Source organism: Silurus meridionalis, chromosome 7 (genome assembly GCF_014805685.1).
Source record: "Silurus meridionalis isolate SWU-2019-XX chromosome 7, ASM1480568v1, whole genome shotgun sequence".
NCBI lineage: Eukaryota > Metazoa > Chordata > Actinopteri > Siluriformes > Siluridae > Silurus > Silurus meridionalis.
In genome coordinates this window covers 1,683,155-1,695,654 of record NC_060890.1, presented here as the reverse complement: position 1 = coordinate 1,695,654, position 12,500 = coordinate 1,683,155, and the positions used below count along the sequence as shown (strand labels likewise).

The window sequence follows — 12,500 nt, the reverse complement described above, 5'->3', positions numbered from 1 at the left end:
TCAGGCGAGCGGTTACGTTTTTACACGTTTTTACATGTCCCTCGCTTCCAAGCGCAACTTCATCGGAGAAACGGATTAGCATGGATCGCTAGTGTTCGCCCGAGCGTCAACTGAAGAGCTAGCTTTCACACAGATTAGCAGATTAGCATCCTGGTCTGCTTGGGTTTTACTTGCTAGCTTTAAGCAAACACACACCCTCACACCCTCTCACACACACACACACACACACACACAGACACACACACACACATGATGAAAAGAGAGAAAGTGAGAGGGAATACGAATGACAAAAGGGGTGAAAGAGAAAGAAATGAGGGAAAGAAAGAAAATGAAAGGAAAGATAGAGGGAAAGAAGGAGATATACAGAGAGAGAGAGGGGTAAAAAAGAGAAAGATGGAAAATTTAAAAGACAGAAAGGGAGAAAGAGAAAACAAGAAAGAAAAGAAAGAAAGAAAGAAAGAAAGAAAGAGGGAATGATGGAAAGAGAAAGAGACATCAAGACAAGGAGAGGGAAAAGAAGTAAAGAGGAAGAGGGAACGCAAGAGATAGAGGGACAGAGAAGGAGGCGATTGAGAAAGAGATGAAGAGAGAGAAAAGGGGGTTGATAGAGAGTGTGGGAGATGGAAAATGGAAAGAAAGCAAGAAAGCAAAAAGAAAGAAAGAAAAGGGGAAAGAGAGAAGAAACGAGAAAGGTGGAAAGAGAGAAAATGGAAAGACGGAAGTAGGGAGAGAGAATAATGGAAAGATACAGAGCGAGAAAGCAGAAAAGAGGGAAAGAGAAATGGAACGCAAGAGATAGAGAGGCAGAGAAAGAGGGGATTGAGAGAGAGAGAGAGAGAGAGAGAGAGAGAGAGAAACAGAAAGATAAAGAGAATAAGGGAAAGATGAAAATTAAAGAGAAAAGTGGAAAGAAAGAGAAAAAGATAAAAAGAGAATGTGAGAGAAAGAGGTAGAGTAAGCATGACATTTTATATAGACAGTGTAATTGCAAAAGGCCACTAGCTATGAGATTCTTCACTCTCTCTCTCTCTCTCTCTCCCTCTCTCTCTCTCTCTCTCTCCACACCCTCTCTTCATCCCCCCATCCACCACGCTCCTTTCCTCCTCCACCTCAAATTTGCACAAAACTTTCATTAGTGATGTGAAGGAGGGAAGGAGGGATGGAGGGAGGAAGGGAGGGAGGCGGATGAGTGCGAGGCGGCCATGTCTGCCGCTCCATTAGCACCTCAGACCATAAATCAGGCAAATCTCTCCTCCAGGGCGACTCGCTAATGACACACCGCTAACGCTAACGCCACGGGGCCGCCGTCACATCTGCGGAACGACGATGAAGAAAAAGAAGAAGAAGAAAAAAAATACGTCAGGAAAAAAAATCAGCGAAAAAAAAAACCCTGCAGGGCCTCAGAAAGTCTTCAGAGGAAGCGAGGGATCTGATTGGTCGAGAGAAAAGTCGACGGAAAGAGGAGAGAAAGAGAACGATAACGGGTGTGATTTATATACAGGCTGGTAGACCTGTGTGTGTGTGTGTGTGTGTGTGTGTGTGTGTGTGTGTGTGTGTGTGTGTGTGAGAAACATACCTGTTTCTCTCCTCATGGGCCACTGATCCAGTGTCACTCGTTCACTGGAAGAAAGAGAAAAAAGAACATTAGCTTCAACTCTCTCACACACACACACATACACACACACACACACACACATACACATACACACACACACACTTCGTCTGGAGCGTCTGGCTCTGGCGCATACATCATTACAGATATCATTATCCAGCTGAGCCCATCTTTGTGTGTGAGCACAAAGAGACTTTTTCACACACACACACACACACACACACACACACACACACACACACACACACACACACACACACACACACAGGTTAGTTTTACTGTCTTTGTCAGGTATTTCCATTTGGTGGGAATACATAATGTGTTCTGCACACACACACACACACACACACACACACACACACACACACACACACACTTAAAGCACACACACACACACACACACTAACTCTATCAGACAGACACAATAGACATTAGTAGAGGAACGAGAAAGGGAGGAGGGATGAAAATGGAACTTGTCCTCTTTCCTTTCTTTCTCTTTTTCTCACACACACACACACACACACACACACACACACACACACACTCTTTCCATTTTATCTTCTTTCTTACTCCCTCAATCTTCCGTCTTTCTCCTCTTTCAATTACCTCTCGCCTCTTTCAATCTCTCCTATTACTCCATCCCCTTCCTCCTCTCTTTCATCTCTCTCTGCCTCTCTTTCTATCCCTCCTATCACTCTCTCTTTTCATATCTCTCCCATCACTCTATTCCCTTCTCTCCTCTATTTCCTCTCCTCGTCTTTCCTTTCTGTCTCTCTCTCAGCCTCCCTATCCCTCCCTTTCTCCTTTTCCGTATTACTCTCTATCCCTCTGTCTCTCTCTCCCTCTCTTCCTGTCTTTCTATTCTTCTTTCTCCTTTTTCTTTTTATATTTCCCTCCCTCCCTCGTTCTTTCGCTCTCTCTCAGGCGCGTGTTCTCTTCCAGGCCACTTCTAGCTTCCTTCTGCATCATCTCTATTTTCACACACACACACACACACACACACACACACGCTCTCTCTCTCATGTTGAGACGTTCTGAAGATCGATGGTCGTATCTGAGGGAATCGTTAGCGTCATTAATGTTCGCCATTAGCCACCGATCCCAGAGAGAAGCGGCCGATCTATAAGCACAAGATCTTTATGTTGTGTGTGTGTGTGTGTGTGTGTGTGTGTGTGTGTGTGTGTGTGTGTGTGTGTGTGTGTGTGAGAGAAAAGAGTAAAGATAAGCTTCGAGCACACGAGTGAAATCACTAAGTTAGCGCTTACTACTTTAGCAACAACGATAATCATTTGCCGACGGAACACGTGACCTTCGGCGTTCATGTGACAATTTTTTTGCGTGTTATCATTTTCTTTCCGATGATGATCTCGTTTATGGTGATGAGACTTTTTATCTTTTCGTTTGGAGTAAAAGTTTTGGCACCCCATAGGGATTAGTGGAGCTAATCTGTTCATCATTAATACAGAGAGAGAGAGAGAGAGAGAGAGAGAGAGAGAGAGAGAGAGACAGAGACAGAGACAGAGATGTAAAAACAGCTAAAGAGAGACAAAAAAGAAACGTGTGAATGAGAGGGAGGGCAGTGGAGGGGTGCGGTTGCAGGGAGAAGAGGTGGAGAAGGTGGAGGAGTTCAGGTACCTGGGGTCAACAGTGTAAAGTAATGGAGAGTGTGTTAGAGAAGTGAAGAAAAGAGTGCAGGCAGGGTGGAGTGGGTGGAGAAGAGTGATAGCAGGAGTAATTTGTGATAGAAGAGTATCTGTAAGAGTGAAAGAGAAAGTTTATAGGACTGTGGTGAGACCTGAGATGTTGTATGGTTTAGAGACAGTGGCATTGAGTAAAAGACAGGAGGTGGAGCTGGAGGTAGCAGAGTTGAAGATGTTGAGATGTTCGTTGGGAGTGACGACGATGGACAGGATTAGAAATGAGCTAATTAGATGGACAGCGCATGTAGGACGTTTTGGAGACAAGGTGAGGGAGGTGAGATTGAAATGGTTTGGACATGTGCAGAGGAGGGACATGGGGTATATCAGTAGGAGAATGCTGAGGATGGAGCCACCAGGAAGGAGGAAAATAGGAAGAACAAGAAGGAGGTTTATGGATGTGGTGAGGGAAGACATGCAGGTAGTTGGTGTGAAAGAGGCAGATGTAGAGGACAGGGGGGTATGGAGACGGATGATCCGCTGTGGCGCCCCCTAATGGGAGAAGACGAAAGAAGAAAAGTATTTGTATTATATTGTTTTTATATTATAGTATATTATTATTATTATAGTTTATTATTTCGGGTCTTTATGTTCTACGCTTTGGTGATACGAATGTCCATATTTGTCATCCAATAAAGCAACCTTTGAGACACACAGAGAGAGAGAGAGAGAGAGAGAGAGACAGAAAGACAGAGAGAAAAAGAGAGAGACAGAGGCCTATTTATGAGGACGCACAATGACAGGATTGAGACATTATGAAGCTTTAAGTGCATGCCAAAAACCCTCACACACACACACACACACACACACACACACACACGATAGACTCGAGTCTGATGGATTGCTCTGAACCAGATTTGTAGGGGTTTTATCTTTGAGCTGTGTGTGTGTGTGTGTGTGTGTGTGTGTGTGTGTGTGTGTGTGTGTGTGTCTAGCCCTGCAGAAAGGCCATGTGGGATTGATTCGGACGGCTGGCCTCACTGCAGGACTTCCCTCCAGAGGATAGAAGTCTGCAAACACACACACACACACACACTATCAGTGCTGTACATCCATCTAGTGCCACCTCCTGTGTGTGTGTGTGTGTGTGTGTGTGTGTGTGTGTTTTGATTACCAGTCTATTGCATCATAACTTTAGCACACACCACCTGTTCCAGTGACCTTTGACCCCACATTCAGATTACACACTTCAGGTGCATCTGTGTCTCCACAACACAGGAAACTGGAGAGACTCCTCGTAGGTGTGGCATCAATGAAATGTGGGCGTGTCCGAAGTAAATGTATAGAAATGTGGGCGTGTCTGGGTCTGTGTGTGTGTGTGTTTCTGTATATTTAAATAGGGGTGTGTCTGCTGCCAGATATGCAAATGTGGGTGTGTCTGAAGTAAATGTATAAAAATGTGGGCGTGTCTGAAGTAAGTTTATAAAAAATGTGGGCATGTTTGAAGTAAATGTATAAAAAATGTGGGCGTGTCTGATTCTGTTTGTGTGTGTGTGTGTGTGTGTGTATGTGTGTGTGTATGTGGGTGTGGGGGGGATGTCTGTTTCCATATATGAAAATATAAGTGTGTCTGTTTCCATATATTTAAATAGAGGCGTGTCTGATGCCGGATATGCAAATCTGGGCGTGTCTGATTTTAAATATGGAAATGTGTCTGAATCCATATGTAAAACCTTGGTGTGAAGTTTGTATTTAAATGAGCTCAGCGTGGGTGTGTCCTGAAGTCCATAAAAGGACATGTAGGTAGGACTTTGTGTCCCCAAGAAGGAAGTCAGTGACGCCCATATATGATACGTTAGCCAGCTAGCGAACACGAATACACAACAGGGTTTTTTCTCTAGCTCGATTTTAAGGATGAGGATGTGTAATGGGTGTGGCCAATTGAATACAAAGCCACACCCACTTGTCTCCTCAGCAGTATTGTCATTACCCCGGGTTAATGCGACCTGAGGGACATCAGAGACGCGGCTGGGAATTAAAAAGTAAAGAGCTTTTCATTAGTCTGATGCACAGCCTTCGATCCGGCCGAACAGAAAAGATAAAGTACATGAAAAGAGAGAGAGAAAGAGAGAGAGAGAGAGACAGAATCCTCCCCTGAGCAGGACAATTATGAGCTGGCGTTCCATTACACACCACATGGCAGCAGAGACTTCTGTCCAGACTAACGATGCCGGGGTCACCGGGGTGTGTGTGTGTGTGTGTGTGTGTGAGAGAAAGAGAGAAAGCATGATTTGTCGAAATACCAACACTAAATGTGTCAGATCTTTGTCAAGCAACACACGCACACACACACACACACACACACACACACACACACACACACAAACACATGCAGAGGAAGTGACTAAAAGCTAGCACTATGAAGCATATTTAATATTTCCTACCAGCTAATGTAGTGCAGTGCATGTTGTATTTGTGTGTGTGTGTGTGTGTGTGTGTGTGTGTGCAATAGCAACATCTACGTTACCTACGTAGTGAACATAGGGTCAGTTTCGGACACGCCCACTGTCCAGCAATGTTGTCGTCTAGGTGACCTACATAGTGAACATGCTGTTTTAGGACACACCCACTGTACAGCAATGGTGATGTATATGCTTGAGTGTATAGTGAATATGGAAGGTGGTTTGGGACAGGGCCACAGTGGAGCGATGGTGGTGTATATACGGTGTGTATAGTGAATATGGAAGGTGGTTTGGGACAGGGCCACAGTGGAGCGATGGTGGTGTATATGTGGTGTTTATAGTGAATATGGAAGGTGGTTTGGGACAGGGCCGCAGTGGAGCGATGGTGGTGTATATACGGTGTTTATAGTGAATATGGAAGGTGGTTTGAGACAGGGCCGCAGTGGAGCGATGGTGGTGTATATACGGTGTGAATAGTGAATATGGAAGGTGGTTTGGGACAGGGCCGCAGTGGAGCGATGGTGGTGTATATACGGTGTGTGTACAGTGAATATGGAAGGTGGTTTGGGACAGGGCCGCAGTGGAGCGATGGTGGTGTATACAGGGAGTGCAGAATTATTAGGCAAGTTGTATTTTTGAGGATTAATTTTATTTGAGGATTAATTTGAACAACAACCATGTTCTCAATGAACACAAAAACTCATTAATATCAAAGCTGAATATTTTTGGAAGTAGTTTTAGTTTTAGCTATTTTAGGGGGATATCTGTGTGTGCAGGTGACTATTACTGTGCATAATTATTAGGCAACTTAACAAAAAACAAATTCATACCCATTTCAATTATTTATTTTTACCAGTGAAACCAATATAACATCTCAACATTCACAAATATACATTTCTGACATTCAAAACCAAACAAAACAAATCAGTGACCAATATAGCCACCTTTCTTTGCAAGGACACTCAAAAGCCTGCCATCCATGGATTCTGTCAGTGTTTTGATCTGTTCACCATCAACATTGCGTGCAGCAGCAACCACAGCCTCCCAGACACTGTTCAGAGAGGTGTACTGTTTTCCTCCTTGTAAATCGCACATTTGATGATGGACCACAGGTTCTCAATGGGGTTCAGATCAGGTGAACAAGGAGGCCATATCATTAGATTTTCTTCTTTTATACCCTTTCTTGCCAGCCACGCTGTGGAGTACTTGGACGTGTGTGATGGAGCATTGTCCTGCATGAAAATCATGTTTTTCTTGAAGGATGCAGACTTCTTCCTGTACCACTGCTTGAAGAAGGTGTCTTCCAGAAACTGGCAGTAGGACTGGGAGTTCAGCTTGACTCCATCCTCAACCCGAAAAGGCCCCACAAGCTCATCTTTGATGATACCAGCCCAAACCAGTACTCCACCTCCACCTTGCTGGCGCCTGAGTCGGACTGGAGCTCTCTGCCCTTACCAATCCAGCCACGGGCCCATCCATCTGGCCCATCAAGACTCACTCATTTCATCAGTCCATAAAACCTTAGAAAATCAGTCTTGAGATATTTCTTGGCCCAGTCTTGACGTTTCAGCTTGTGTGTCTTGTTCAGTGGTGGTCGACTTTCTGCCTTTCTTACCTTGGCCATGTCTCTGAGTATTGCACACCTTGTGCTTTTGGGCACCCAGTGATGTTGCAGCTCTGAAATATGGCCAAACTGGTGGCAAGTGGCATCTTGGCAGCTGCACGCTTGACTTTTCTCAGTTCACGGGCAGTTATTTTGCGCCTTGGTTTTTCCACACGCTTCTTGCGACCCTGTCGACTATTTTGAATGAAACGCTTGATTGTTCGATGATCACGCTCAGAAGCTTGGCTATTTTAAGACTGCTGCATCCTCTGCAATATATCTCACTATTTTTGACTTTTCTGAGCCTGTCAAGTCCTTCTTTTGACCCATTTTGCCAAAGGAAAGGAAGTTGCCTAATAATTATGCACACCTGATATAGGGTGTTGATGTCATTAGACCACACCCCTTCTCATTACAGAGATGCACATCACCTAATATGCTTAATTGGTAGTAGGCTTTCCAGCCTATACAGCTTGGAGTAAGACAACATGCATAACGAGGATGATGTGGTCAAAATACTCATTTGCCTAATAATTCTGCACTCCCTGTATACGGTGTGTATAGTGAATATGGAAGGTGGTTTGGGACAGGGCCGCAGTGGAGCGATGGTGCTGTATATACGGTGTGTATTGTGAATATGGAAGGTGGTTTGGGACAGGGCCGCAGTGGAGCGATGGTGCTGTATATACAGTGTGTATTGTGAATATGGAAGGTGGTTTGGGACAGGGCCGCAGTGGAGCGATGGCGCTGTATATACGGTGTGTATAGTGAATATGGAAAGTGGTTTGGGACAAGACCGCAGATAGAAGTGTGTGGGGATTAGTATAGTAGAAGAAGTATATTTGTAGTGAAGAATAATTTGAACGTTAGTAACCTTTGGGACTGGAGGCAGGAGATTTGTGGAGATTTTTGGACAGAGGGAGACGGGAGATGAGGGAAGACAGGAGGGATTTTTGTGTATCCCGCGAGAGAGATGGTTACGCAATGCTGATCAAAGCCGAGCCTAAAGCTGCCTCGCGCCCACACAGTCCCGCAGATCCTCCGCCGAATATATTTACCTCCTGCAGAAACTTCTAAAACTAACCACTAAACAGCAGACGTGCATACAATCAGACACACTAACTATCTAAACGCTAACATTCAGACACGCTAACAATCAAAACGCTAACATTCATACGTGCTTACAATTGAAACGCTAACATTCAGACACGCTAACAATCAAAACACTCGCGTTCAGACACGCTAACGATCAAAACGCTAACAACCGAACACGCTAACAGTTGAAATGCTAACATTCATACGCGTTAACAATCAAAACGCTAACATTCATACGTGCTTACAATCGAAACGCTAACAACCGGACATGCTAACATTTAAAACGCTCGCGTTCAGACACGCTAACAATCGTAACGCTAACAACCGAACAGGCTAACAGTCGAAATGCTAACATTCAGACACGCTAACAATCAAAACGCTAACAATCAGATGCGCTAATAATCAGACCTGCTAACAACATGTGTAATGTATCGAATTGTAACATATGGAATTGTATTATGTTGTATTGTATCATATAATCCAATTTTGTGTAAAATCTTATATCCTATCGCATCCTTCCCTCTCTCTTTTTTTGCTGAGGCACATGTTTTTATTTACCGTAGCGGCTAGCGCTACATCTGAGTGCCTTCGAGTGCCTTCTTTGTGCAGACCTCATCAATCAGGCGTCTCGGATCCCGGAGCAGAAAAGCAGATGAGAGACAAAGGGGAGAAGGAGAAGAAGAAGAGTGGAGGGGGGGAATGAAGGAGGGAGTGACCTGAGCTTGAGGCGCTCAATAAATCAGCGCTCAACAATAACACACGCAGCGTAATGTGGCTAAGCTAATTCATCACCTCAGCACCGGGCCCAACAGGAGATCTCTTATCTGAGTGCCGGCTGAGGGCACGTGCATGTGTGTGTGTGTATGTGTGTGTGTGTGTGTGTGTGTGTGTGTGTGTGTGTGTGTGGGAGTCTAGTAAAAACAGTCCACGCCTTCCGCTAAAAAAATTTGCTAGCTAAAAGTTTTATCAATGTCGCTAACTAGCATTAGACATTAACCAAATCTTGATGTTCTTCTCGATGTGGAACTTAGGGTTAGCTATGATACAGCACCCCCTAGAGGTCAGAGGGTTAAAGAGCCATGCTCAAGCGTTTAAGGAACTGAATTCTTCAGTTATACTTAATCAGTAGGTTCTGATTGATACGTTTTACGGAAGTACGCTACGCAGGAGGGATTACGACAAACAAATAATTTTCAAAGTGTATAAAGACTTCGCGTATCCGTGTTTTTTTTTTGGCCGAATTGCTCGCATAAAATGAATTCGTATTCAGTGTTTTTTTTCCTCGCTGACCCACATACAGAAGGTGGAGACCGGCAGATCTGCCTTTTTACTGTACACACACACACACACACACACACACACACACACACACACACACACACACACACACTGTTGTCTTTCTCCAGAGCTAAACAAGCCTCCTGAGAGCATTAGTTTCTGAAGGAAGGATCGATCGGACCAAAAGTGTGCCTTGGGAGAAAACGATCGATTGGCTCGCATTAAAGACGTCCCGATCGGCGTCCCGACCGAACGCAGTGTTTATTTGCGTCTTCACCGATGATTTTTTCCACCTCTCTCGAGCTTTCCTTTTCCTCTTTTGTCCCTCTTTTCTCACTCCCCCCTCCAGGCTCAATGCTAATGGAGGTAACAGTCTTGAAGTCACTCAATCATCCTGTCCCCCCCGTGCTGTGAGGTTCGAACCCCTCCCCTCCCCACCGCCTCCTCCTCCCTTAGTACCCATAATCCCTCAACCTCTGCCCTTTCACCTCTTATTGATATTTATGTCTTTATCGGTTAAAAGGGGAAAATTATACAGAGGAACGGACACATGAACCGCGATCCATAATCATCAAGGACGCAGTAGGAAGGGTAGCTTGTGGGTGTGGCCTGTGGGGCTTCTTTAAACTTCTCAGAAAGCGAAACGGATTCACGTCACTGATGTAAAAGGCTGGAAAATTCTTCTGGAGTCGTCGAAAGTCCTTAAAAAAAAAGCAATCAACGACTGCAAAAAATGAAATAATATGCCAAAAAAAAGTTTGACCACAATATAGGAGGCACGCAATCATCCACCCAAACCTGTCCCAGCATGACAAGAAGATCCATGGAGGGTTGGATCTTCCCCCCCCCGCGGACTTTAAGATAATCCGCAACTTGCTGTTACCACTCACTCATTTACTTGAGACAGCTAAGAGAGTTTTTGCTGCCACTTGATCAATTGCTGCCACTCCAAATATTGCCACCACCAAAACTATTCTTCAACCACAAATTACAACCACAAAAAATACGTAGCCACGACAAGAAGACACCCGAAAAAATGCTGCCACTTTTAAGTTGCTGCCACAACCAAAAAATTGCACATTTAAATCTCTGGGCTGCCACAGTGTCTGATAACACTTCTTCGAGTGCTTGATGCCGCTCTGTATTAGTAGCTGTTGTATGTTAAAGACATAACAAGTGGACAAGAAAATGAAGAGTGGCAGAGTTTAGTGCTGCCACTCTGTCTGTAAGCAAACTGCTGCCAAAACCATTCCTGCGGATTACTGCCACGAAAACAAATGCTGCCACTCAAAGACAATCGCTGCCAATAGAAAAATCCCACCAAATGTTTACTGTTAGTAGGACCATGTAGGTTGCCATTTGACCCATCAAGTCCACCAGAAGGTCTAAAAAAAGCAAGATGTCCACCTCAGAACTAAAACATGAGACTTGATCCCGTCCGTGAGTTGACATTTACAGCACAATGAGTGTCTGTAAGCGCGGCAGCGAAGGCGGCAGGCGTTCGTCAAACGCTCCCTTCTCGCGCCTTTTAACGAGCCGCTCGAGGCTCTTCAGAAATGTCCTCCATTAAACATTTTTACGACATCCGTCCAACACGGCAGGACAAGACTGCGCCCGAGGAGGACCAACAGGAGAAAAAGAGAAACCCGAATAATAAAGATATTAGAGTAAAACGTTTATGATTAGCGGCGCTAGCATTCGTACTGTCATCAGCCAAGCCTGCAGGATAAAGATACAGGACGCAAACCTCAGAAGTCTCAAAAAAAGAGAAAAAAAAGGTTATGCTCGTTCGTAAAGCACTTAATATTTACGACATGGAGGGAACGAGGGATTTGAGTTTGGCAGGCATTTTCGTTTCCATCGAGTCGGTAAAAACACGGCTTCTGGACTCGGCTCGCCGCGACTCCCAGCGCTAAATGAAACGATTCTTATTCCTGTCCTGCAGCCTCCAGCTTTCCTCCTGTTATTAGGTGCGGCTCGTAGCGCAGCCTGTTGTGGAGACGGGGAATGTTTTTAGCAGCTCCTGATGAAACGGCTCGAAGGCGCCGGGACGGGACATGGAACAGCGTCCAAACTCCCAACTCAACAAGAAAAAGGCATCAAAGGAGAATTCGTTTAAAGAGAGAAAGAGAGAGAATAAAGGAAAGACATACAGAGAAATGCAGTAAGAGACAAAAAGAGAAAGAGCGAGCGACAGCAACAAATAAAGTAAAAGAAAGTAAGAAAGACAGATACAGTGAGATAGACACGTGAAGATAGAGACAGAGAAAGACAGACAGCAAAAACAGAGAGACAAAGACACAGACAAAGTGATCTATATCGATTCACAGAAGGACAGAGAGAGAAAGAGAGAGAGAGAGAGAGAGAGAGAGAAAGAGAGAGACACAATGAGAGAGAGGTAGAAAGAGAAAAAGAGAGCCAGAAAGAGAAACACAAAGAGAGAGAGACAGAAAAGAGACAGAAGAGACAGAGAAAAAACAAAGAGAATAAGAGACAGAACAGAAACAAAGACACAGAGAGAAAGAAAGAAAGAAACAAACAAACAAAATTAATGAGACAGAACGAGAGACACAAAGAGAGAGAGAAAGAGAGAGAGAGAGAGATGCAAAGAGAGACAGCGACACAAAAAGAGATAGAAAGAGAATGAGAGAGAGAAACAGAAAGAGAGAGACAAAGAAAGAGAAAAAAGAAACAGAGACAAATAGAAAGATAGAAAGAAAGATGCAAAAGAATGAGACAGAACGAGAGACACAAAGAGAGAGAGAGAGAGAGAGAGAGAGAGAGATGCAAAGAGAGGCAGAAAGAGAGAAAGA

At 44.4% G+C, this 12,500-nt stretch overlaps 1 protein-coding gene across 1 annotated transcript in view; it reads right to left on the bottom strand.

The window, feature by feature from the left end:
- raraa (retinoic acid receptor, alpha a) overlaps positions 1-12,500 on the bottom strand; it is an 87,102-nt gene that overhangs the window by 50,747 nt on the left and 23,855 nt on the right. Inside the window, 1 exon segment of the mRNA XM_046853716.1 lies at positions 1,577-1,620. The gene's annotated coding sequence lies outside the window, so the exon portion shown is untranslated.